This window comes from Aegilops tauschii, chromosome 6 (assembly GCF_002575655.3).
Source record: "Aegilops tauschii subsp. strangulata cultivar AL8/78 chromosome 6, Aet v6.0, whole genome shotgun sequence".
Lineage (NCBI taxonomy): Eukaryota > Viridiplantae > Streptophyta > Magnoliopsida > Poales > Poaceae > Aegilops > Aegilops tauschii.
In genome coordinates, this window is record NC_053040.3 from 16316331 (window position 1) to 16343092 (window position 26762).

At 44.6% G+C, this 26762-nt stretch overlaps 1 pseudogene; it reads right to left on the reverse strand.

The window, feature by feature from the left end:
• Positions 1 to 1572: 1572 nt before the first annotated feature.
• Positions 1573 to 22600, reverse strand: LOC109785032 (high-affinity nitrate transporter 2.1-like; annotated as a pseudogene).
• Positions 22601 to 26762: the final 4162 nt, after the last annotated feature.

The following is a 26762-nucleotide window of genomic DNA, read 5'->3' on the forward strand; positions in this document are numbered from 1 at the left end:
AACATGCTCTACGATAGTGAGATGGAATGGCGCTGGTTGATGCTGGGCATGGTGTGCGTCATGAGATTGAGCATCTTAATGCCTTGTGTTCTTGTCATCGGCTTGGAAGCAAACTAGCAAGGACCGCACTCTATGGCCACGGGTCAATAACATTGGCCACTCAATGGTGCTACCCTCTTGCCTGATCTCTCGTGTAGCTAATCGGTGCTGACATCCGTAGATTTGTGGAAGAAAAGGAGGACATCGAAGCATGGTTTGTAGCGTTGGAAGCATGACTTGCTTATGATGGAAGCAAATTGAGAAGATTTGTATTACGTGGAAACACGTCCCTATTGTTCTTGAAGCATGTGCACGCAGGATAATGGTTCTTGTTTTAATGGAAACAAGATCTTATTTCGTTAGAAGCAATTCTTTAGTCTACCCAAACAAGAGTATTTGATTATTTTGATGTGAAAATAAATTCCAATTTCTAATTGCATCGGCAACATCTTTTTTGGCAACACATTTGGGAAAACCTTTTGATTAAGAAAATTGTTGTAACTGTGGACAAGCGCTCTTCCACTCCTTTCTTTGAATGAATGATAGGCATGGTTGTACGTATTTCAGAAAAGAAATATTTTTTATTAAAAATAATAATAGGAAAATTTTTAAGTAGAAGTTCTAATCCAGTATTGTCCATATGAGTCACTGTGTCGATCTGCACTCTTTCATGTCAAACTCTTTGTGTGCTGAATTGTGAAATAGTAGAGGTTCTGATAACCGACTGTATTAATGTTTTGTTTCCTCCTGTTCTTTAGGAAAACACATTTTCTCTAGAACACAACAACTTTATTGACTTTGCTTAGAGAAATATCACCCATAATATTAGAGAAAATGTGCTCCGTACACTTTCATGCATAGCAACCGCCGTACGCTTGCATGTTGAACATCAAAACTAATGATGTCATGTGTTTGACTGCTAGAGTCGATTCTTTGAATGGTTCTGTACTTTGCTGTCGAGGAAGTATACTAGAATAAATATACCAAATCTCTGTGTTGGACCCTTTTTCCTAATCTCTGTGTAATCTGCCTGTTAATTAAGAAACAAGTTGTCTGATGACAACAAAAAATAGTAATCAAACCACTGAAGCACGCAAGTAGTAAACAAAGAGATTAAGTGAGATATCCAAAGGGGTAACAGAAACGATGCATGTTCTCATACTGATCTTTCTCGTAACATATACATATTTTGGCACAAACCGAACTATTGTTTCGCCTTTTCTCATGACACATTACAAGCCCGTGTTATGGATTAAGGCCTCCTCTGACGTGAGTTTGGATAAGTGAACTATTCTTTTACCTTTTCTCATAACATATTACAAGTCTTTATCAGAAAAAAAAAACATATTACAAGCCCAGTTCTTACTATTGACTAAGGCCTCCTCTTATGGGGGGTTGGATAAGCGCCAAAAAGACACGTGGTCTCGGAAACCACACCTGCCAAATGGGGTGCCCCGCCTCTTTCCCAGGGGCATCTACGTATACGGCGTGTTTATAGGCACGCCGTATACACTGAGGTAAAAATCTGATGGCTTACACGTGTTGTGGCGTGCTGTTAGGTGGGGTAGCAGGTATGGTGAGGATGGCATTGTGTCTACCATGCTCGGAGATGCTGTTCTCGGCGAATTTGAGGCCGGCCATGTGGAGGCCCTTACCCTTCTCCTCCTCTGTCCACTCGGCGGCGTAGTACTCATCAGTGGCGTCAACGCTGGGAAGCACGAGCATGGAGCCCCACTGCGGGAAGTGCACGAGCACGACAGGGGGCGTACACACCATGATCATGATGCCCATGTATTGGAGCCCTTTGCCAGTGGTGTACTGCGATGAAGTGAAGAAGAGGAGTTGTGTGAGACCACCCCCAACATTACCGCCTGCACCTGTCATGCCAGAGACAAGCCCGAGGGAGCGTCGGGAGACAAAGGGGATGACACCATAGACGGCGCCGCATGCAGCCTCGACGCAGAAGGAGTACAGGACCATGCATGCTATGTATGGAGGTGGGAAGGGTTGATGCACGACCAAGACAAAGGCAGAAGGCTCCGCCAGCGGTCTGGAGGATCCAGATGTTCCAAAGTTGGGCACGCACGCCGAAGTAGCGGGCACCAAGGCCGGAGAGGTACCCGCCCATGGGGCGTGCAAAGATATTTGTCAAGCCAAAGCAGGCGGCAATGATGCCTGCTTTTTGAAGGTCGAGGTAGAAACTATCATAGTAGTACCCGGTAATCACGTTGTTTGAGGTGAGCTCGACGCTCATGCAATAGCCATAGATGAAGACAAAGATCCAGGTTCGATAGTTGGTGACGGCGCCCCAGAGAACCTTGGAAAACTTGTCCTTGTTCATGTCACCATCTTTTTGGAGGTTCCTCATGTGGCCATCGGGGAGGTCCTGTCCCAAGTGAGCACAAGCAAGCCCATCACCACCAACATCATTCCTGGCACGAAGTAGGCGATGCGCCACGTGGTGAAACGTGTTGCACCACATGCCTTGATGGCATCAAAGACAAAAGGCATGAAGAGCTGTGTGGCACCTCCACCCATGTCTCCCCACCCCGCCGTTAAGCCGCCGACTGTCCCGATGATCTTGCTATTGAACATGGTGCTAATCCAATACTGGCACGACGCAAAGGTGGCAAGTGAGACGCCGATGAGGAAGCATACAATGATGTATCCGGCGGGACTGTCGATGATGGACATACAGAACACCGCTGGTGTAGAAAGCATGATGAGGAAAGCACCTTTGTAGCGTGGGCTGTCGGTGTCAAAACCGGCAGATCTCGGGTAGGGGGTCCCAAGCTGCGTGTCATGGATCGATGGGTAGCAGGAGACAGGGGACACGATGTTTACCCAGGTTCGGGCCCTCTCTATCGAGGTAATACCCTACTTCCTGCTTGATTGATCTTGATGAATATAGGGTTACAAGAGTTGATCTACCTCGAGATCATATGTTGTGGTCTAAGACCTAAGGGTATGATGAGTAATGTCATAATGATCTAGCATATCCCTATCGACTAGCCCGGCCTCGGCTTATATAATGTACCAGAGGCCTAGGATAACAAGAGTCCTAGTGGAATACGCCGGTGGAGAGGAGTCCTTGTCTTGATCACCAAGTCTTGTGAAATCTTCCTCGTGTATACTTCGGCTGTCCGAACTGGCCCATGAGTAAACGGCCATGGGGGTCCTTGGCCCAATCCAACTGATCGGGAGACGACGTGGTGAGTAACCCCTAGTCCAGGACACCGTCAGTAGCCCCCTGAACAGGTCTTCAAGTTGGGGACGCTCGTCGATTCTTCTGAACTGTTCTTCATCTTCAGTCGTCGGTCTTGAAAACTGGTTCAACAAATCTTCTCATCTTCGATCTTGAGGATCGCCGAGGTGAATCCGAAGAGTTTACACGTCGGGTATCCGAGGAGCCCCTTTAAGTTCTCGGCCTTTATCAATGCCTTGTTATTTTTTACGCCACACCTCGGGTTTGAAGTTGTTCCCGTGCGGCGGTGTCCTCTTGCATCCGAGCTCCAACGCCGGACTGCATTCGAGATATCTTTTGCAGCCGAGCACCAACGCCTGACTATATCCGAGCTCCAACGCCGGACTACATCCAGGTGTCGTAGATCACCTTGGCTAGAAAAAGTTTGAAGGAGGTTATCCTAGTTTAACACTGAAAAGTTCTCTATGGAACGAGCCATTCGAATCCGAGCTCCAACGATGGTCAGTGTCCGAGGTGTCGTAAACTACCTCGGTCTTTTAAAAGATTGAACGAATTCAGCCGAGCTTAATGCCGGAAATGCCCTCTATGGAGCCAACCACTGGCGCCCGAGCTTTATGTCCGACTGCTTCTGAGGTGGTGCACCACCCCGACCGCGGGCTGATTTTTTGTGAATATTTTTTATTGGTGCAATTTATTCTCTGCCGAGATATATAGCCAGTATATGTATATCGAGTAGCCCTCAAGGTGTGTGTCGGTATAAAACCCGAGATGCACCTGAAGGAAAACATAAAACTGTTGATCCTAATAGCCGCCGAGACTCAGGTCAATTTGCAAAATCGGCCTGAGGATCAACTCCTAGCTCGGCAGCATACATAGGAATAGAAACGCAGTGTAATATATTAGAAATAATGATTGGCGAACAGGCCCCTGAGAGAGGGTTGTGAGAAGTTGCCGTGATATATTAGCTTGATGTCGGATAAGTCCCAGATGGTACTTATTGTTGTCCGAAGACGCGCTTGCCCATAGTTCGGTCATGCCGAACACTGAGCACTTTGAATTCTCTGCATTGAATAAGCAATGCAGTAGCCCCCGAGCCGCTGGTCGGGTGGCAACACCAGATCAGGGGATCGATGTGCCCCTTTAATATTTATAAATAATGAGCGCAAAGCCCAGTAGCCCCAGAGCCTTAATGTGGGCATGGGTGGCCGAATTAAGGATCGATATCCGTTTGACAGAAAAAATTTATTGTGTTTAACACAAACTTTTCGGAAAGAGAATAAAGATCTCATAAAGGAGTTAGAGCTAACGAAAGCTGAACTCGCCAAGATCGGCCTCAAGGGACTTAATAGATAGAAATCAATGTCAATAAGGAACTATGAGAGCGTTATGTTAGCTGCTCGATTGTCTCAAAGATTGGCTGCGAAAAAATTGATTTTTGCTCACAATTTAAGTGTAATGACTCTATGTACCCAAGTACTTTACATCATTAATGCTCGGATCCGCATTGTACAAAACTTTGTTGACCGACCATCGGCTTCAACCTCCTCGGCCAGTAGCTGGGGAGTGTTTGTCCTACTTTATAAAGCCTTTATAAGGGCAAAGGTTTAGACAAACAAGGCAATCCGGTCATATAGTTTTATAAACAAAGGTACGCGGAGAGATATGTTATATTACTTAATCGTAAGAAACATCTTCCAAAGAAAATAGTCCTGCTATCGGTTCCTTTCTTTGGGTTCTCATGTTGATCATGATCATGAAACCTCACCTCCAATCAATGTGGGAGGAAAATATTAAGGATTTAGTTCGGGGAAGTTCCCGAACTCTATGGTATTAATGAACCAAAATTTTCAATTCCGTCGTTGCCGACCAATGTTACCCTTTAAGATTGCTAGCTTTCAACTTCACCCAGTCTGAGGTACTAACTCGGATGACCCGGTAGTAAAAATCACAGAGGTGCTCCCTTTACCGCCTAGCCGAACAATCGAGAACGTAGGGGTAAGCATAGGAGCCAGGCAACCCATCTTGGCCAAAATCTTAAGTCAAATTGATGCATATTTATGGCTTTATAACGATGATTATGGAAGGCTGCAAACGCTAATGATATGTTTATTTTGACTCCGTTGCGACTGTTTATCATTTGAAAGTGGCCCATCTTCGGCTTCCGCCCCCTTGTAGATGTTACGCAGGGTGTTTTCGCAATAACAAAACAACCCTTAGCCGACGTCTCGGTGCCCGAGCGCGGTTGTGTTAGTGAAAACGAGGCAATCAGATATGTGGGCTTTATAACTTTCACTTAGTCATAGGAGCTTAAAGTTGGGAGGCCAGTTACTAGCCCCCGGTTAGTGTTCGGCGACAGCCGAGGTCAAACCGAAAACACTTCGGCCAATGTTATGAACGGCCCGTCATTTAACATAGTCATTGGATCGCTGACTAGTTTACGTTTATTGTGACAGTCAGTTTTCGGCTTTCTCCACTGAGGTGCTTAACCATGCGAGCTGGAAGCACAATCGCAGTGGTTCTCCCTTTGCACACCTAGCCGAACAAAGCGGAACATAGGAGGCAAGCACAGGAGCCGGGCAACCCAACTATTGACCAAAGACACAATTCGAAACCGATGCATATATAGCAATATCCGAGAATGTTTTTGCAGAATCTCTAAAGGTTTCCGGCGTTGCACTACGAGACTTATGCTGGAAACACACAAATAGTTTAAAAGTGCCATAGGCTCAAAAAGCCAAAAACTTATGTAAAAGTTTGACGTCCGGACTAAACCGAGTCATTTGGTGCCAATCCAAAAATTGGTCTTAAAAAAATTGTGCTTCTGTCGTGCTTTAACATGACACATCCGATCTCAAGACTTCGAGCGGGTCAGCCTACGGCTTCAAGCTCCTTATCCCGAAGGCGGAGTGCTTCTCTGAGACCAGTTTAGCAAACTAAATTCGAGTGGCTTTAGAGAGAAGCTAGGCTATCCGGCTATTGACCATACACTCGAGTCAAAAAGGAGCTGTAGAGAAAGACTTTGCAATGACCAAGAAGAAAACACATTATTATAGAACGGCTCGTGTAAATTTTAAGAGCCCCCAGTTAACATGGGTAAGGGGAGTTTTTCTTAACGAACAACATATGTGAGCATGGTCGAACCGAACACAAGTTAAAAATTTAAAATTTTGAGCATGAAAGCGACTTAGCTGGTTAATGTGTTCGGCATTGATGACGCAGTCCGAGCTTGATGCGGGACAAGGTTCCATCCCCCAAGCCGGTCCTGAGGTGGCGGAGCAAAGAGCTCGGCACTCCGAAGTGGTGACATAGCATGGCCAATGCAGGCCGGCAGAGTGGCGCCGAAGTCCCCGGCGTGGGTTAATGAAGTGTTGACGAAGCCCCCCGTCCAGCCGAGGTGACGTGGTATGTCAGTACGCCGAGGTGACAACACTGCCCGCCCCGAATCATTTACCTGTGCACAAAATATAGTGCAAATCGGAGATAATAGTAATAATAATAAATTAAAAAATTGTTGCATAATAAATAATTTATGCAAAGTGAGTAATAAAAGAAATTATGGTCTGTGCGCCGAACACTCGATGAGGTAGAGCTTTCTCGGCGATGCCGAAGTCCTCGAGGCAACCGAACACGTCGGTATGGCAACTCGACCAAGAAGGTGATCACGTGAGCCGATTTACGCCGATTGGGACGACGACGTCGGCTTGCCGAAGAGACCACGTGACGCAGTCGAAGTCCATTACCTGCACATGTAAAATAGTGCAGGACAACAATAATAATATAAATAACAAAAATCCTCGCGTAATTAATTTAATGAAAAATAATTTATTTAAAGATATGTGGCCTGGCGCCGAAGTCAATGTCGATGCAGGGCGTCGGCGTGATGCGGTAAAGGCGTGGCAAAGCCTGAATTCACAGGTCGGTCCGAGTTCCAGATGCGGCGTTCGCCGAACTATGTACGGAAACTCACCGAACCACCACGCGACCGTCGTTAATGCGGCCACCATTTGATAGATCTGTGTACAGATGATGGAACAAACCAGAGTAATAATTCCTTTGAAAAAATAAACCCAAACAAGCAAAAATTGCTAGGATTAATAACACCTGGTTTATTTGTTGTAGCAGTCCGAACAAAAGTGACTCCCAAAATTGGGACTCGATCCGCATACCCATTGCCTGATGGGTGGTGAAGCGACAGCATGGCGATGCTGGTAAAGGTTGGCTCGCCGAGGCAAAGCCCCCGGTCCAGCTAACGTGACGAAGCTGGTCGGCTGACGACGCGATGTCCCCGGAGTAGGTTGATGAAGGGATGGCGAAACCCCCGGTCCAGACGAGGTGACGAAGTAGGTCGGTTTGGAGACGTTGCAGCTGCCATGTCAACCGAGGTGTTGAAGTAATTCGGCGTGATGGACATCGGCGCGAAGAAGCAACGGTGTGGCCATGCCGATGCAGGTCATAACTCATGACGTGGTCAATGCCGGCTTGATGAAGTGACCGTGCGGTGATGCCGGTGTGCCCGCTCCATGTAATCCGTGGGGCGGCGATGTTGGTGATGATTTATCCTTCGCGATGTCGAACTCTTGCTCGGCTTGCCGAGATGATGATCCGAAGAAGTTGAGCTCGGCTCAACAAAGCGACGACGTGTCTAGCGCAGGTCGGCTACGTTGTCGGGCTGGTTTGACACCGGCGCGATGGTGAAGATCATATTGGAAAAGTCTTTAGAATTAGTGGGATGTGTTTGGGAACAAAACACAATACCCCATACAAAACTTCCTTCAAAAAGGATGTCCAAAATCCCGTTCATAAAAAAGATGAACTCGGGTCGGATTCGTTCTCGCGCAGAAAACATATCTGAAAAGTGATGCACTAATCGGAAGATCCCGGAGTTTGGACAGTCGGATCGAGCCGAAATTTTGAGGGGTGGTAGATATAGAAATTCCGCAGCCGATCAACGGTTGGTTCTTCCAAAGGACGTCCGAGCTAGATGCTGGACACCACGCTCCAAACTCGTCCAGATTCCCGTCCAGATTCGACCTGGCTCCAGTATATCAGAGACCGGCGGAGATTGCTCCATCGGAACGCGGCGACATTTTACAGTGTTGTTGTAGACTCAATTCCGCACAATTCGACCAAAGGAATCGTCAAAGCGATGCTCGAGGAGGTGGTGGTAGCGGATACAAGTTCGCTGTTCGAAAAAACAACACGGCCGCCCGAGGGCAATGTTGACGTTGAGCCCCCGAGCTCCATGAATGATTCCTCCATTATCTTGATAGAGACCGCAGTTGATGTTGATGAAGGCCCTCGTCCAAACATGATGATTGGGATTAGGCACTAGTAGAAAACAGGGCTTTGGTTCGGGCCTGGCCAGCCCATTAGTCCCGGTTCTGCACGAACCGGGACCCATGGGGGGCATTCATCCCGGTTCGTGAGCCCAGGGGGCCGGCCGGGGCCTCGTGGGCATTGGTCCCGGTTGGTGTGGACCCATTTGTCCCGATTCTAGGCACGAACCGGGACCAATGGGCCTCGCTCCTGGCCCACAGCCATTGGTCCCGGTTTGTTGCTCGAACCGGGACAGAAGGGGGAGCTTTAGTCCCGGTTCCAGCCACGAACCGGGACAAATGAGTTGCCTATATATACCCCATCGCTGCCGCAGAGCACTCCACAGTGATATGTTTTTTGCTCGACGGCGAGGGGAGGGCATTTGGGTGCTCTAGCTCACCTCCTATGCACATGAGGTGTTCGATGAAATGCCCGAGCCACACTAGTTAAGCTTTCTCCTCTCAAAGCTCGACCTCCGAGCTCCATTTTTCCCGAGATTTGTCTAGGTTTATATTAGCGGTCCGTCACGCCCCGTCCCCGTCTTCACCGCAGTCGATCGCCCGCGCCGATCTCGTCGCCGGCACTACCGTGGTGAGCCTCTTGTTCTTATCTTCTTTCTGAAATAAAAAAATCTTACTTTACATAGATACTTGTCTAATTTTCTTACTTTTGACACACATAATTATATATAATGCACGCAGATGAACCGGCAATGGATGTACGGTGACAGACACACCTCCGAGTACATTAAGGGTGTGCATGATTTTCTCGAAGTGGCCGAGGTAAACAAGCAGAATGGTTTTATGTGTTGTCCATGCCCTAAATGTGGGAATACGAATTCTTAATCTGACCGGAAAATCCTTCACACCCACCTGCTTTACAAGGGTTTCATGCCACACTATAATGTTTGGACGAGGCACGGAGAAATAGGGGTTATGATGGAAGACGACGAAGAAGAAGAGGACGATGACAACTATGTGCCGCCTGAATACGGTGATGCTGCAACGGGGGAAGCTGCTAAAGATCAAGAGGAACCAGACGATGTGCCCGATGATGCTGCAACAGAGGAAGCTGCTGAAGATCAAGAGGAACCAGACAATGTGCCCGATGATGATGATCTCCGCCGGGTCATTGTCGATGCAAGGACGCAATGCGAAAGTCAAAAGGAGAAGCTGAAGTTCGATCGCATGTTAGAGGATCACAAAAAAGGGTTGTACCCCAATTGCGAAGATGGCAACACAAAGCTCGGTACCGTACTGGAATTTCTGCAGTGGAAGGCAGAGAATGCTGTGCCTGACAAAGGATTTGAGAAGCTACTGAAAATATTGAAGAAGAAGCTTCCAAAGGATAACGAATTGCCCGACAGTACATACGCAGCAAAGAAGGTCGTATGCCCTCTAGGATTGGAGGTGCAGAAGATACCTGCATGCCCTAATGACTGCATCCTCTACCGCGGTGCGTACAAGGATTTGAACGCATGCCCGGTATGCGGTGCATTGCGGTATAAGATCAGACGAGATGACCCTGGTGATGTTGACGGCGAGCCCCGCAGGAAGAGGGTTACTGCGAAGGTGATGTGGTATGCTCCTATAATACCACGGTTGAAACGACTGTTCAGAAACAAAGAGCATGCCAAGTTGATGCGATGGCACAGTGAGGACTGTAAGAAAGACGGGAAGTTAAGAGCACCCGCTGACGGGTCGCACTGGAGAAAAATTGAGAGTCAGTACTGGGCTGAGTTTGCAGGTGACCCAAGGAACGTATGGTTTGGTTTAAGCGCGGATGGCATTAATCCTTTCGGGGAGCAGAGCAGCAATCACAGCACCTGGCCCGTGACTCTATGTATGTATAACCTTCCTCCTTGGATGTGCATGAAGCGAAAGTTCATTATGATGCCAGTTCTCATCCAAGGCCCTAAGCAACCCGACAACGACATTGATGTGTACCTAAGGCCATTAGTTGAAGAACTTTTGCAGCTGTGGAATGGAAATGGTGTACGTGTGTGGGATGAGCACAAACAGGAGGAATTTAACCTGCACGCGTTGCTGTTTGTAACCATCAACGATTGGCCCGCTCTCAGTAACCTTTCAGGACAGACAAACAAGGGATACCACGCATGCACGCACTGTTTAGCTGACATCGAAAGTATATACCTGGACAAATGCAGGAAGAATGTGTACCTGGGCCATCGTCGATTTCTTCCGACCAACCATCAATGTCGAAAGAAAGGCAAGCATTTCAAAGGTGAGGCAGATCACCGGAAGAAGCCCGCCATGCGTACCGGTGATCACGTACTTGCTATGGTCAATGATTTACACGTAATCTTTGGAAAGGGTCCCGGCGGACTAGCTGTTCCGAATGACGCTGAGGGACGCGCACCCATGTGGAAGAAGAAATCTATATTTTGGGACCTACCCTACTGGAAAGACCTAGAGGTTCGCTCTTCGAACGACGTGATGCACGTGACGAAGAACCTTTGTGTGAACCTGGTAAGCTTCTTGGGCGTGTATGGGAAGACAAAAGATACAGCTGAGGCACGGCAGGACCTGCAACGTTTGCACGAAAAAGACGGCATGCCTCCAAAGCAGTATGAAGGTCCTGCCAGCTACACTCTTACCAAAGAAGAGAAGGAATTTGAATGCCTGCTTAGTACGAAGGTCCCGACTGGCTTCTCGTCGAATATAAAGGGAATAATAAATATGCCAGAGAAAAAGTTCCAGAACCTAAAGTCGCATGACTACCACGTGATTATGTCGCAACTGCTTCCGGTTGCATTGAGGGGGCTTCTACCGGAAAACGTCTGATTAGCCATTGTGAAGCTATGTGCATTCCTCAATGCAATCTCTCAGAAGGTGATCGATCCAGAAATCATACCAAGGCTAAGGAGTGATGTGGCGCAATGTCTTGTCAGTTTCGAGCTGGTGTTCCCACCATCCTTCTTCAATATCATGACGCACGTCCTAGTTCATCTAGTTGACGAGATTGTCATTCTGGGCCCCGTATTTCTACACAATATGTACCCCTTTGAGAGGTTCATGGGAGTCCTAAAGAAATATGTCCGTAACCACGCTAGGCCAGAAGGAAGCATCTCCATGGGCCATCAAACAGAGGATGTCATTGGGTTTTGTGTTGACTTCATTCCTGGCCTTAAGAAGATAGGTCTCCCTAAATTGCGGTATGAGGGGAGACTGACTAGAAAAGGCACGCTTGGAGGGGACTCAATAATATGCAGGGACGGGCATTCTTGGTCTCAAGCACACTACACAGTTCTACAGAACTCTACCTTGGTGACCTTGTATGTCGATGAACACAAGAACAGTCTGCGCTCTAAACACCCGGAGCAGTGCGACGACTGGATTACATGTGAACACATCAGGACTTTCAGCAGTTGGTTGGAAACACGTCTCAGAGGTGACAACACTGTTTGTGATGAGCTGTACTCGTTGTCCAGGGGACCATCTTCGACTGTATTGACTTACAAAGGATACGAGATAAATGGGAATACATTTTACACGATCGCCCAAGATCAAAAGAGCACCAACCAAAACAGCGGTGTCCGCTTTGATGCAGCAACCAAGAGGGGAAAGGACACATATTATGGTTACATAGTGGACATATGGGAACTTGACTACGGACATGATTTTAAGGTCCCTTTGTTTAAGTGCAAATGGGTCAATCTGTCAGGAGGCGGGGTACAGGTAGACCTACAGTACGGAATGACAACAGTGGATCTGAACAATCTTGGGTACACTGACGAACCGTTCGTCCTAGCCAATGATATGTGATACGTCACCAACGTATCTATAATTTATGAAGTATTCCTGCTATTATATTATCCATCTTAGATGTTTTATATGCATTTATATGCTATTTTATATGATTTTTGGGACTAACCTATTAACCTAAAGCCCAGTGCCAGTTTCTGTTTTTTTCCTTGTTTTTGAGTTTTACAGAAAAGGAATACCAAACGGAGTCCAATTTTGACGTGCCAATTTTTGTTGATTTTTTATGGACCAAAAGAAGCCCCTGGAGCAAAAGAGTTGGGCCAGAAGAGTCCCGGGATGTCCACGAGGGTGGGGGCGTGCCCACCCCCCTGGGCATGGGCCCCTGCCTCGTGGACGACTCGGAGACCCCCCCTGACGTGAAACCAACGCCAAAAATTCCTATAAATATAGAACCCCCAAAAAATAACCTAAATCAGAAGTTCCGCCACCGCAAGCCTCTGTAGCCACGAGAAATCAATCTAGGCCCTCTCTGGCACCCTGCCGGAGGGGGACATCATCACCGGAGGCCATGGAGGAGGATCCCGGAGGGGCCATCATCGCCATGAAGGCCAAGGACCAGAGGGAGAACCTCTCCCCATCTAGGGGGGAGGCCATGGAGGAGGAAGCACAAGGGGGAGAATATCTCCTCCTCTCTCTCGGTGGCACCGGAGTGCCATCGGGAGGGGAATCATCGCCGTGGTGATCGTCTTCACCAACATCACCACCATCATCACCATCCTCATCTCTTTTACGCTGTCCACTCTCCCGCACCCCGCTGTAATCCCTACTTGAACATGGTGCTTTATGCCACATATTATGATCCAATGATGTGTTGCCATCCTATGATGTTTTGAGTAGATATCCTTTGTCTTTGGGTTGATTGATGATCTAGATTGGTATGAGTTGTATGTTTTATTTTGGTGCTGTCCTATGGTGCCCTCCGTGTCGCACAAGCGTGAGGGATTCCCGCTGTAGGGTGTTGCAATACGTTCATGATTCACTTATAGTGAGTTGGTGAGTGACTGAAACACAAACCCGAGTAAGGGGGTTGTTGCGTATGGGAATAAAGAGGACTTGATGCTTTAATGCTATGGTTGGGTTTTACCTTAATGATCTTTAGTAGTTGCGGATGCTTGCTAGAGTTCCAATCATAAGTGCATATGATCCAAGAAGAGAAAGTATGTTAGCTTATGCCTCTTCCTCATATGAAATTGCAATAGTGATTACCGGTCTTGTTAACGATTGCCTAGGATAATTCGCACACCGACCCATCATTATTCCACACTCGCTATTTATAATATTTAGTAATATATTCTAACTTTATGATAACAGCACCTACTTTTATGTTTTAGCTCTCCGATATCATGCAAAGTTATCCTCTTCATACCCACAACGTAGTTTTATTTCTCGTTTCTAGTTGGAAGCAAACGTTCGGTGTACGTAGAGTCGTATTAGTGGCAGATAGGACTTGAGAGAATATTGATCTTATCTTTAGCTCCTTGTGGGTTCGACACTCCATACTTATCACTTCCACCTTTGGAAATTGCTACGATGATTCCCTGCACTTGGGGATTATCAAGCTCTTTTCTGGCGCCGTTGCCGGGGAGCAATAGCGTGGGGTTGATATTCTCGTGTGTGCTTGTTTGCTTTCTTCACTAAGTAGATTTTGTTTTTCCTTTTTGTTTCTACTTAGTTGTGGGTGAAACATACAATTTTTTTTAGAAGAATGAAAATGCAAAAAAAATACTTGCCTCTCATGCCTAAAAAGTTTTTCAATAAGAGAAGTGATTGGAAGGTTATGCATTGGAGAAGTGAGGGTCGACCTTCAACACTTGTGTTCATGCTCATGGAAACAATGTAAAAAAATTCATGGAAGCTTCTCTGAAAATAATTATCTCATTGTATATAACCATTGTATTATAAAAGTAATGTGCCAAGCTTTGGTTTTAGGATGATTAGATTGCTTGTTTACTATGTGCAGTACAAAAACAGAAACTTTCGCTGTAGCGCGTGATTTAATTTTTTTACAGGAAAGTCAAATGGGTCTGAAAATTTTTGCACATTACTTCTGTACAAATTTTTTAAATTGTCATATTTTTTAGAATTTTTTGGAGTTACAGAAGTTTACTAAACTTCCAGATTACTACAGACTGTCCTGTTTTTGACAGATTCTGTTTTCTATGTGTTGTTCGCTTATTTTGATGAATCTATGGGTAGTATCGGGGGGTATGAACCATGGTGAAGTTGGAATACAGTAGATAAAGTGCTAATATGAAATTGTAATGAGTTTGCAACTGTACCTAATGGTAGTGATTTGCTTTAGTATACTAATGGATCTCACAAAGTTTTTGTGGATGAAGTGTTCGAAGAACGAGGAGTTACCGATGTGAGAAGAATAAAGAGAGGCAAGATTTCAAGCTTGGGGATGCCCAAGGCACCCCAAGTAAATATTCCAAGGATAATCAAGCATCTAAGCTTGGGGATGCCCCGGTTGGCATCCCATCTTTCTTCCTCAACAATTATCGGTATACCTCGGTTTTTGTTTTGTTTACATGATTGGTGTCCTTTGTGTTTTTCTTTTTCTTTAAGAACCATGCTAGTATGAGATAGCCCTTCATTGATTTATAGAATGCTAGGGCACCGTCTAATCCTTTGAGACGACACCGTATGAACTATGGTTTGGCTAGAAACCTAAGCTGTCGTTTCTTAAAGTTTGGGGTTGCGATGCTTATGTGAAAAAGTTTCAACCTGATAAGCTCGAACCAAAATCGGAGAAGTGCGTCTTCATAGGATACCCAAAAGAAAATGTTGGGTACACCTTCTATCACAGATCCGAAGGCAAGATCTTTGTTGCTAAGAATGGATTCTTTCTAGAGAAGGAGTTTCTCTCGAAAGAAGTGAGTGGGAGGAAAGTATAACTTGATGAGGTAACTGTACCTTCTCCCGAATTAGAAAGTAGTTCATCACAGAAATCAGTTCCAGTGATGCCTACACCGATTAGTGAGGAAGCTAATGATGATGATCATGAAACTTCAGATCAAGTTACTACCAAACCTCATAGGTCAACCAGAGTACGTTCCGCACCAGAGTGGTACAGTAATCCTATTCTGGAAATCATGCTCGTAGACCATGACGAAACCTACGAACTATGAGGAAGCGATGATGAGCCCAGATTCCGCAAAATGGCTTGAGGCCATGAAATCTGAGATAGGATCCATGTATGAGAACAAAGTATGGACTTTGGTTGACTTGCCCAATGATCGGCAAGCCATAGAGAATAAAATGGATCTTCAAGAGGAAGACGGACGCTGATAGTAGTGTTACTATCTACAAAGCTCGAATTGTCGCAAAAATGTTTTCGACAAAGTTCAAGGTGTTGACTACAATGAGATTTTCTCACTTGTATCGATGCTTAAAAGTCTGTCCAAATCATGTTAGCAATTGCCGATTTTAGGAAATTTGGCAAATGGGTGTCAAACCTGCATTTTTTAATGGATTTCTTAAATAAAAGTTGTATATGATGCAACCAGAAGGTTTTGTCAATCCTAAAGGTGCTAACAATGTGTGCAAAGCTCCAGCGATCCATCTATGGACTGGTGCAAGCATCTCGGAGTTGGAATATATGCTTTGATGAGTTGATCAAAGCATATAGTTTTATATAGACTTGCGGTGAAGCCTGTATTTACAAGAAAGTGAGTGGGAGCACTACAGCCTTTCTGATAAGTATATGTGAATGACATATTGTCGATCGAAAATGATGTAGAATTTTCTGGAAAGCATACAGGAGTGTTTGAAAGGAGTTTTCAAAGAAAGACCTCGGTGAAGCTGCTTACATATTGAGCATCAAGATCTATAGAGATAGATCAAGACGCTTGATAAGTTTTTTCAATGAGTACATACCTTGACAAGTTTTTGAAGTAGTTCAAAATGGAACAATCAAAGAAAGAGTTCTTGCATGTGAGCAAGGTGTGAAGTTGAGTAAGACTCAAAGCCCGACCACGGCAGAAGATAGAGAGAGAATGAAAGTCATTCCCTATGCCTCAGCCATAGGTTCTATAAAGTATGCCATGTTGTGTACCAGACCTATTGTATACCCTGCCCTGAGTTTGGCAAGGGAGTACAATTTTGAACTAGGAGTAGATCACTGGACAGCGGTCAAAATTATCCTTAGAGGACTAAGGAAATATTTCTCGGTTATGGAGGTGATAAAGAGTTCGTCGTAAAGAGTTACGTCGATGCAAGCTTTGACACCGATCTGGATAACTCTAAGTCACAATCTGCATACATATTGAAAGTGGAAGCAATTAGCTAAAGTAGCTCCGTGGAGAGCATTGTAGACATAGAAATTTGCAAAATACATAGGGATCTTAATTTGGCAGACCCGTTGACTAATCTTCTCTCACAAGCAAAACATGATCACACCTTAGTACTTTTTGGGTGTTAACCACATGGCGATGTAAACTAGATTACTGACTCTAGTAAACACTTTGAGTGTTGGTCACATGGCGATGTGAACTATGGGTGTTAATCACATGGTGATGTGAACTATTGGTGTTAAATCACATAGCGATGTGAACTAGATTATTGACTCTAGTGCAAGTGGGAGACTGAAGGAAATATGCCCTAAAGGCAATAATAAAGTTATTATTTATATTTCCTCACATCATGATAAATGTTTATTATTCATGCTAGAATTGTATTAACTGGAAACTTAGTACATGTGTGAATACATAGACAAACAGAGTGTCACTAGTATGCCTCTACTAGACTAGCTCGTTGAATCAAAGATGGTTAAGTTTCCTAGCCATAGACATGAGTTGTCATTTGATTAACGGGATCACATCATTAGAGAATGATGTGATTGACTTGTCCCATTCCGTTAGCTTAGCACTTGATCATTTAGTTTATTGCTATTGCTTTCTTCATGACTTATACATGTTCCTATGACTATGAGATTATACAACTCCCGAATACCGGAGGAACACTTAGTGTGCTATCAAATGTCACAACGTAACTAGGTGATTATAAAGATGCTCTACAGGTGTCTCCGATGCTGTTTGTTGAGTTGGCATAGATCGAGATTAGGATTTGTCACTCCGAGTATCGGAGAGGTATCTCTGGGCCCTCTCGGTAATGCACATCACTATAAGCCTTGCAAGCAATGTGACTAATGAGTTAGTTGCGGGATGATGCATTATGGAACGAGTAAAGAGACTTGCCGGTAACGAGATTGAACTAGGTATTGAGATACCGACGATCGAATCTCGGGCAAGTAACATACCGATGACAAAGGGAATAACGTATGTTGTTATGCGGTTTGACCGATAAAGATCTTTGTAGAATATGTAGGAACCAATATGAGCATCCAGGTTCCGCTATTGGTTATTGACCAGAGATGAGTCTCGGTCATGTCTACATAGTTCTCGAACCCGTAGGGTCCGCACGCTTAACGTTCGGTGACGATCGATATTATGAGTTTATGTGTTTTGATGTACCGAAGGTTGTTCGGAGTCCCGGATTTGATCACGGACATGACGAGGAGTCTCGAAATGGTCGAGACATAGAGATCGATATATTGGATGGCTATGTTTGGACATCGGAATGGTTTCGGGTGAGTTCGGGCATTTACCGGAGTACCGGGAGGTTACCGGAACCCCCCGGGAAGTATATGGGCCTTATTGGGCCATAATGGTAGAGAGGAGAAGGGAGCCTAGAAGGGGGGCGCCCCCCTCAAGCCCAATCCTAATTGGGTGCCCCCCTTTCCTTCCCCCTCTCTCCCCCTTCCTTGCTCTCCTAATCCAACTAGGGAAGGGGGGAATCCTACTCCCGGTGGGAGTAGGACTCCCCTTGGGCGTGCCATAGAGGGCCAGCCCTCCCCCTCCTCCACTCCTTTATATACGGGGGAGGGGGCACCCCATAGACACACAAGTTGACAGTTGTCTTAGCCGTGTGCGGTGCCCCCCTCCATAGATTCCACCTTGGTCATATCGTTGTAGTGCTTAGGCGAAGCCCTGCGTCGGTAACTTCATCATCACCATCATCACGCCGTCGTGCTGACGAAGCTCTCCCTCGACACTCAGCTGGATCGAGAGTTCGCGGGATGTCACTGAGCCGAACGTGTGCAGATCGCGGAGGTGCCATGCTTTCGGTACTAGGATCGGTCGGATCGTGAAGACGTACGACTACATCAACCGCGTTGTCATAATGCTTCTGCTTTCGGCCTACGAGGGTACGTAGACAACACTCTCCCCTCTCATTGCTATGCATCACCTAGATGGATCTTGCGTGTGCGTAGGAAAATTTTGAAATTACTGTGTTCCCCAGCATCATGTAATGCCACCACACCCTCTAGCATGTTTCTGCTCGGCATGGAAGTCGTCTGAGTTGGTTGCACCACACTATGTGCAATCCGTGTCAGCCGGTTCGTCCCAACTTTAGTAAAAAAAAGTAAAGCTCACATTAAGCAGACAAATTGGACGGAAGTGCTCAATGCGCATCGCCTCCTCCTTCTTTGGCAACAATGTAACCGTCCCAAAGTTTAGGTGGACTAGCTGCAGATGGCCACTAAATAAGTCATGGAACATTGGTACTAGATCGCCTTTAATAATATGCCAGCATTTCTTCTAAAATTCTGCCGGGAAGCCATCCGGGCCAGGCGCCTTATTATTATTCATGTGTGATATTGCTTCAAACACCTCTTTCTCTGTGAATGGTGCGGATAAAATCTCATTCTCGTCTGTCCCGGACTGAGGAATATCCTCGATCATGTGCTTGTGCATAGACACAAAATTGTCTTCGGGAGCCCCAAACATTTTTTTATAATAACTAGAGATATACAAGGTTCTCGTGTCCTACAATTGTGCCCTCATCATGCTCAAGTTGAATTTATTTCTTCTTTCTATGTTTTTCATTTGCAATCATATGAAAAAACTAGGTATTGTTGTCCCCTTGGATGATCTTTCGCACTTTAGCTCTAAGTGCCCATTTCATCTCATCTTCTCTAAGAGTCTCTCGCAATCTCTGCTTGGCCTCCATCTTACATGCCTAATCATCCACATCTAAAAGGGTGGATTCAGCCTTGATATCAAGCTCATTTATAAGGTTTATAAGCCTGTCCTTTTCCATCTTATAAATTCCGCTTACATTTTTAGCCCAACCCCTCGGGAACTGCCTCAAGTACCTAATCTTATTTTGCCATTTCTCAATATTCTTCCTTCCTCCTGTGGCCTTAGCCCATTCCTAGGCTATGAGATCAAAGAAGCCATCTCTCTCAAACCATGCTAATTTAAAAAAGAAGACATTCCTGTTTCCCACATGTGTCGCATCCCTAGAGTCAACAAGCTGCGGGGTATGATCAGAGATCGCTCTCTGTAATGCTTGGATTGTCACCAAAGGAAACTTCTCTTCCCATTCAATAACTGCGAGAACTCGATCCAACTTCTCATAACTCGGATTCGACAGTGTGTGTTGCCCAAGTAAACTTTCTGTCTGCGAGTTCTATCTCTCTCAGTTCTAGACTTTCAATAATCGTGTTAAACATAAATGACCATCTGCCATCAAAATTATAGTTATTTTGTTCATCTCTCCTCCTGATAATGTTAAAATCACCTCTGACAAGTATAGGTATCTCTCATCCCCACAAACCCGCACAAGGTCTGCTAGGAAGTCTAGTTTGAGCTTCAGTTGCGTGGCTCCATATACTACAACTAGCACCCATTGAAACCCGTCAACCTTTGAGTGCACTCTGAATTTGACGGCAAAGTCCCCTAGCACTATGTTTCGACCTTCTAACGTCTCGCACTTAACCCCAAGTAAGATCCCATCGGATCTTCCTCTTGGAGGTAGACAGTGCCAGTCAAAGTCAACACCATCAGATAAGGTGCCAAGAAATTGTGATGTAAAATTATCCCTACCAGTCTCAAGTAAGGCAATGAAGTCCAATTTATGTTCTAACGATGCTTCCGCTAGGAACCTTATTTTAGCCAAGTCTGCCAGACCTCTGGTATTTCAAAAGATTCCTTTCATCTTTTATCATGAAATTTTTTTGCGGTCCGGATTCTTGCGCTTCTACGCACAGCGGATGCAGGATATACATTGCTCTTCCAGGTTCATTTTGGCTTATCCTGTCCGGCTGCTTTTCATAGCCGATACGTCAGTTCCTGCGAGGATTGCAGATTTGTTCCTTGACCTCTGTTCCAATCATGGTCTTGTACCGAAACTACAAGGTGAACTAATAGAAGATGGGACGGTTGTTTGCCATGGCTATTTGTCCCACAGTGCTACAGTGCAATTCCTGATTGTGAACTCATTCATGCTTGAGATAGCACATTTGCCTCCAATGCGAGGGCGTCGCTTGCACAATATTAGTTTTTGTACGACCATCGATTTTAGGGGCCCTTTTATTGAAGTCCATGTGTTGCCAAGGGTGGTGGCAAATGTTGATGCTTGCTCTTGTGTGGTATTGATCGCTTCAGCATGACATTTTGGTGACACCCCCTATGTTCTTACAAATATTTCATTTCTTCCTCTTGATAACGTGTCGTGTGCATCTACTACCATATCAGGACTGATAACAAATAGCTTGGAGTATTCTGAATGTAGTGATGTTCATATTCGGGGCTGCATGATAAATGACAAGGAGTCAGCATTTGATGAGGTTTATTCTTCCTAAGAGCTGAATTAATGGAAAACTTTATGTAGCAGGCTTACTTAGCGTTACCAAATAGCCATATTTTACTGATTTTCTAACAATGCAGACATACTTGGTGGAATCCATTAGATGAATCAACTTTTGTCAGCAATTGTTTTTTTCCGGATGACAAATGGTGCATTATATATAGAGAGTATAAGGGCATCTACAACGCTAACCTCCAAATTGGACACAGTATCCGTCCACGGACAATTATGCGGGAGCCGGCCATCCAACCATGCATGCATACATTTCAAACCGGATTTCAACAAACCAGACGAATTACATCAAACATGACGGAATTCAACAAAGTTTGGATGTAATTTACATAAAACAATTGATATTTCATCCGTTTAACTAAACCAAGCCCGCAACACTCAGAAGTACTTATAGAAAATAGCACAATTCAGCCATAAATAGCATGCAAATAGGCGCATTAGCCTATTTACTGAATTTATCAGTAAGTGTACTCTCTCTCTCTCTTTCTCCTCCCCTCTCCCCACTTCTCTCTCTCAAGTCAAATAGAGGCTCTTTGATTCGTTTCTAAGCATACACAAGTGTACCTTTCATGCCTTGTAGAAGTTGTCTTCCTTTTCTTTGATTAATTAGTTTAGTTGATCATAAATTTGTGAACTGGGTGAAAACGAAAGTGAAATATATTTCATATGGTATCTTATAGCCAGAATTCATGCAATTGGAAAATTAAAAGCCTAAAACACTTTAGTTTTTCTGTTGTATGAATTTAATTCAGGTACGATGGATAGATTTACTTGGGAAGTTCCTCTCCCAGAATACTCTTCTGTTCTGGTAAGTTTAATGAAAGGGCCACCTTATTTTTGTTTGGTCTTTAATAGGTTACTTGTATTTACCAAGATATGCAATCTGCATATGCTTTCCTGGTGTGTTGAAGTATGCACTTTGTACCTTGCAGGAGTACTCAATGTATGTTAAGTTGCTTTTGGAGATAACCTAACTTAGTTTTATGAAATGTATGTTATTTAGATGTCATCCCTGCTCGTCATAGCCTTTTGTTTGGTTTGGGTGCAAGCTCTTGCCAACTTGATATTCCAAGTGGATGCTATTATGTTGCAATTTTAGCTAAAGTGCGAATGAATGACGAAAAAAGTGTTTCTTCGGGTCTTACCTTATTTAACTTCTAATTTCATCTCCTTTTCATGGTTCATGTATTGCAGTAGCACACAGTACCCATTATTTGTTCTCTCTCTCTCTCTCTGATTTATGGTATCAGAGGAGAGTAATAGAGGTCAAACAGGCAACATAAAGATCAATGGCGGAGCTACATGCGCTTCTGGGGAAGGAGGGGCGCTGCCCCCCCCCCCCCAATTAGCAAAATTAGTGAAGGAATTTTTTTTGTAGATGCTTAAATTAAGTTGATATTCCCGAACGATGTGATTTTGTTGCATTTATTATTTAGTTGAGGTGTGACAAAATGCTGAAACAAAGTGTTTTTTACGGTCTTAAGTTATTTGAACTTCTAATTTTATCTCCTATTTAGGGTTCATATATTGCAATAACGCACACTGCTCATTTTTTTCTCACATTCAGTGCTTCTTTAGATTGAGCCATCTTTAGAATGTGCTAGCACAACTTTAATGATTGTTTTCTTTTTGTACTTCTGATTTTGCATCATTATGTATTGATTGCTATGCCATGACAAAAATGTTACAACAGGTTCCATTCAGGCATGGGGAAGTTGTTGGGGATTGCTGGAGGGGTGCATGGCCCGGCGCCTGTGGCGGATTCCAATTGGGATTTGAGCTTGCACCGTCTGACGAATCTTGATGTTCTTATCATCTACTTCTTGATCGTACTGGCTCACCTAGCTCTTTTGCTCATTTGGTGAGCTTGGCTGCATTGGACGACATGTCAGACCATGCAGGCTTTAGGGACGTGACATACCAGCCCAGAGGAGACAATAAGGAGGCTCTGGTCGACTTTAATGTAGTTGCCTTATTTATCTTGTTGACTTCGTCCAGGAAGATGAGCTAGTTGTTCTTCGTTGTCAGCATATCTACCATGCCCCCCGCTTATGCCACCAACTCCACGGGGGCTACAAGTTGTGCGGTCTGTGCAAGGGCAATATGGTGTAGGCCTTTGTGCCTGTAGCTATATGTGAGATTTGTGTCATATGTTCGAGACACCATGCATTGTTTATACACATATGTATGGAGTTGGTTATCCGGTGGTTTGGTGGTTTATCCCCCCCCCCCCCGATTTATGGTGTCAGAGGAGTGTAACAGAGTTCAAACAAGCAACATTAAGATCAATGGCGGAGTTACATGCGCTTTCGGGGAGGGAGCGCTGCCCCCCCCCCCCCTCTCGGCCCCGCCTTAACATAATTAGTGAAAAAAGTTTTGGAGAGGTTTAAAATAAGTTGATATTCCCGAAGGATGTGATTTTTTTAGCTGAGGTGTGATCGAATGCTGAAACAAAGTGCTTTTTGTGGTTCATGTATTGCAGTACCACTCACTACTCATTTTTTGTCTGCATTCAATGCTTCTTTAGATTGAGCCACCTTTAGAATGTGCTAGCACAACTTCAATTATTGCTTTCTTTCTTATTTTGCATCATTTTGTGTTGATTGCCATGCCATGACAAAAAAATGTTATAGCAGGTTCCATTTAGGCATGGGGAAGTTGTCGAGGAGTGCTAGAGGGGTGCATGGCCAGGCGTGTGCGACAGATTCCAATTGGGATTTCAGCTTGCACTTTCTAACGAATCTAGATGTTCTTATCATCTGTTGCTTGATTTGATTGTACTGGGTCTCCTAGCTCTTTAGTTCATTTAGCGAGCCTGGCAGCATTGGACGAAATGCGAACCATGCATGCTTTAGGGACGTGACATACCCGCGAAGAGGAGACGACGGGGAGGCTCCGATCGACCTTAATGGCAGTTTCCCTATTTATCTTGTTGACTTCGTGCAGGATGAGGAGCTATTTGTTCTTCGTTATCAGCATATATACGCCAAAAAATCCAAGGGGCTAGAAGTTATGCGGCCTGTGCTGCAGAGTGTGGTGTAGGCATGTGTGCCTGTAGCTATATGTGATGTTCAAATTTGTGTCATATGTTTGAGACACCATGCATTGGTTATACACATATGTCTAGAGTTGGTTATCCTGTGATTTGATGGTTTATATTCCTTGTAGATGCTTTGAGACAGGCAAAACAGTTTACATTACGTTTTGCTTTATTTTCTCATGTTTTCGTTGATGAAAATAGATAGAGCTTTTACCTCATGTGAAAAGCAGCTAGGACGGGATTTGTGTTGCATATCTTATATGGTAGATTGTGGGTTTGTTAGTTCATCTTAGCATCTAATTTCCCTGTGGAACTCCATAGAGTAGGAGCCACAATGGGATGGTTGGTGGAACTAGCTTGGTGGCCTCATCAGGAATGGCCGACCTTTTGTACTGAACAATGCTTCAGGGGAACTGCGGCACATGCTGGATACTGGGTAGATAAAACAAGGGAGTTGGTGATTTACATGTTGGATACTGGATAGGCAGAGTTGTGCAAGATGTAATGCAATTTGGTGTTGAAATGCTAGAATTTCCAGCATATTTTCGTACCATCCTTCTACTTATATTTGTTTACCAAACTGAGGAATGTAATACTGGCAAGATGTGATGTATTTTCTCTTGCAATGTATAATAAACTAATCATGAGTGCGCGGTTTCAAATCTGGCATAACCATGCCATACTCTAACGCAATATACCAAAATTATTCTCTTTTGTATATGTTATTGTCTCAAATTTAATGCATATATACTCTTGGGCTACTCTGAGGAAATGGTCTAATTCATGTATACTCTTTTTAGGATTCATATTTGACAAAGAGCAAAGGAGAGACACAACCTGATTTGTCTTCTCAGTTACTTCCCCATTGATTCCATGGTTTCTTAATCTTATGTGCCATATCCTCTTCCTCCACCAAAACAAATGCAGGAGTAACATATATTGGTGTTATTTCTATTAAGTCACCGATATGTTGTTTTTCCATACCCACTACCACAAATACCCTGGCCCAATAGAGTGTGTGCGATCGAATAATTGCTCTGCTTCTTTATTTGATCAATCTGCGGATAGTATTATCATCATCTCCTCCTACATTTCTCTCTCAAAACCATGGAACATGCAACTGTCTCCTTTTATGTCTTTCCATCCACCTGTACCACCAAGAAACCTAATCGATGAAGGGAAAGTAGGATTCAGAGTCTAGGGAGTCTACAAGACAAATTTTCAGGAATTTGTTATTCAGATCTTGGGTGAGTAGAAAACTTGGCAGAAGTACATGTGTATGGGCTTCCAATCTGAGGCATATGGGCATTAGCAGCCTACGGTTAATCCCACTTCTCTTTCCTGTTAGAAGGGATTAGAGAAGAATTGGTGGAATTGATGTTTATTGCTTGAGCCTCGTGGGTATATATATAGGAATACAGGATCATCTTGGAGTACAAGGCAAGGTGGAATAAATCCTATGCTATCCTATGTTTCCTAAATAAACATTATACTCAACATCCCCCCGCGGTCACAATGGTAGCGACACAGACAATGAGACTGGAGAAGAATTTGAAGGTAAGCCAATGGCACCCCCCCCCCACCCACACACACACAGTCATAATGGTCAATGCATCGCGGAAGTCGTGGCTGGAGTGGAAACCGACGAGGTTGCTCAAGCAAGGCGGTAGCCCTTTGTGCAGATGATAGTTTGATATTCATAAGTGTGAAGGATCAAAGTGCAGTAAGACTTAACAATATTTTCCAGCTTTATGGCAATGCATCTAGTCAATGTGTTATAGGGACAAGAGTGCAATATATTTCAGTTCTAACACTACCGATGCGGTGAGGAACTCGCTGAAGGCAGCTCTGAACATCCATGTTGAGGCCTTTAGCGAGAGGTATTTGGGACTCCCTACGGTAGTGGGTCGTATCACAAGTGGAACTTTTGATTATATTGCTGAGAGAGCTAGAAGGAAAATTCAGGGATGGTCTGAAAGATTGCTAGCATGCGCCGGCAGAGAAACATTGTTGAAATTGGTGGTTCAGGCTATTCCCATCTACCCCATGAGTATGTTTTAGTTGACTAATTTTTTTTGTAAGAGTGTTACCTCACCAATGGAGAAATGTTTTTGGAGTACCTATCTTAACAAGAAAGGAATGCATTGGGCTTCCTGGAAGAACCTTGCAACGCCAAAATGCAAGGGAGGATTGGGATTTCGAGATATGCAACAATTCAATCTTGCTCTGCTTGGGAAGCATGGATGGTGCCTAATTACCAAGCCAGATTCCTTGTGCACAAGAGTTTTGAAAGGACAGTATTTTCCCGACTCTGATTTGGATCTAATGAGTTTGATGTGGATGTTGAGGGCTTTAAGCGAGCACCAATTTCCTCACTGACCGAGGAACGAACTACTTTCAACATGGCGGTTTTGAGGTCCACAAACATTGAAAGAATGTCAGCCGCGGTTAAGGGGGCACCCGGGTTAATGGGGCGGCGGGACCAATGACCGGAGCAACAAGTGCATCGGGCATGGCGGGGGGTAGGTTTTCGCCATCCTCCGCAAGGGGTGTGACACCTCGCACATTCCCTATGTCATCCATATCCTCTAAGGATGTAAAACCTTAAATTAGAGCATGAGGCTCTGATATGAATTGAAAGGATCGATACAGTCGACTAGAGGGGGTGAATAGGAGACTACAAATTTTAATCTTTCTTGTCAATTTTAAG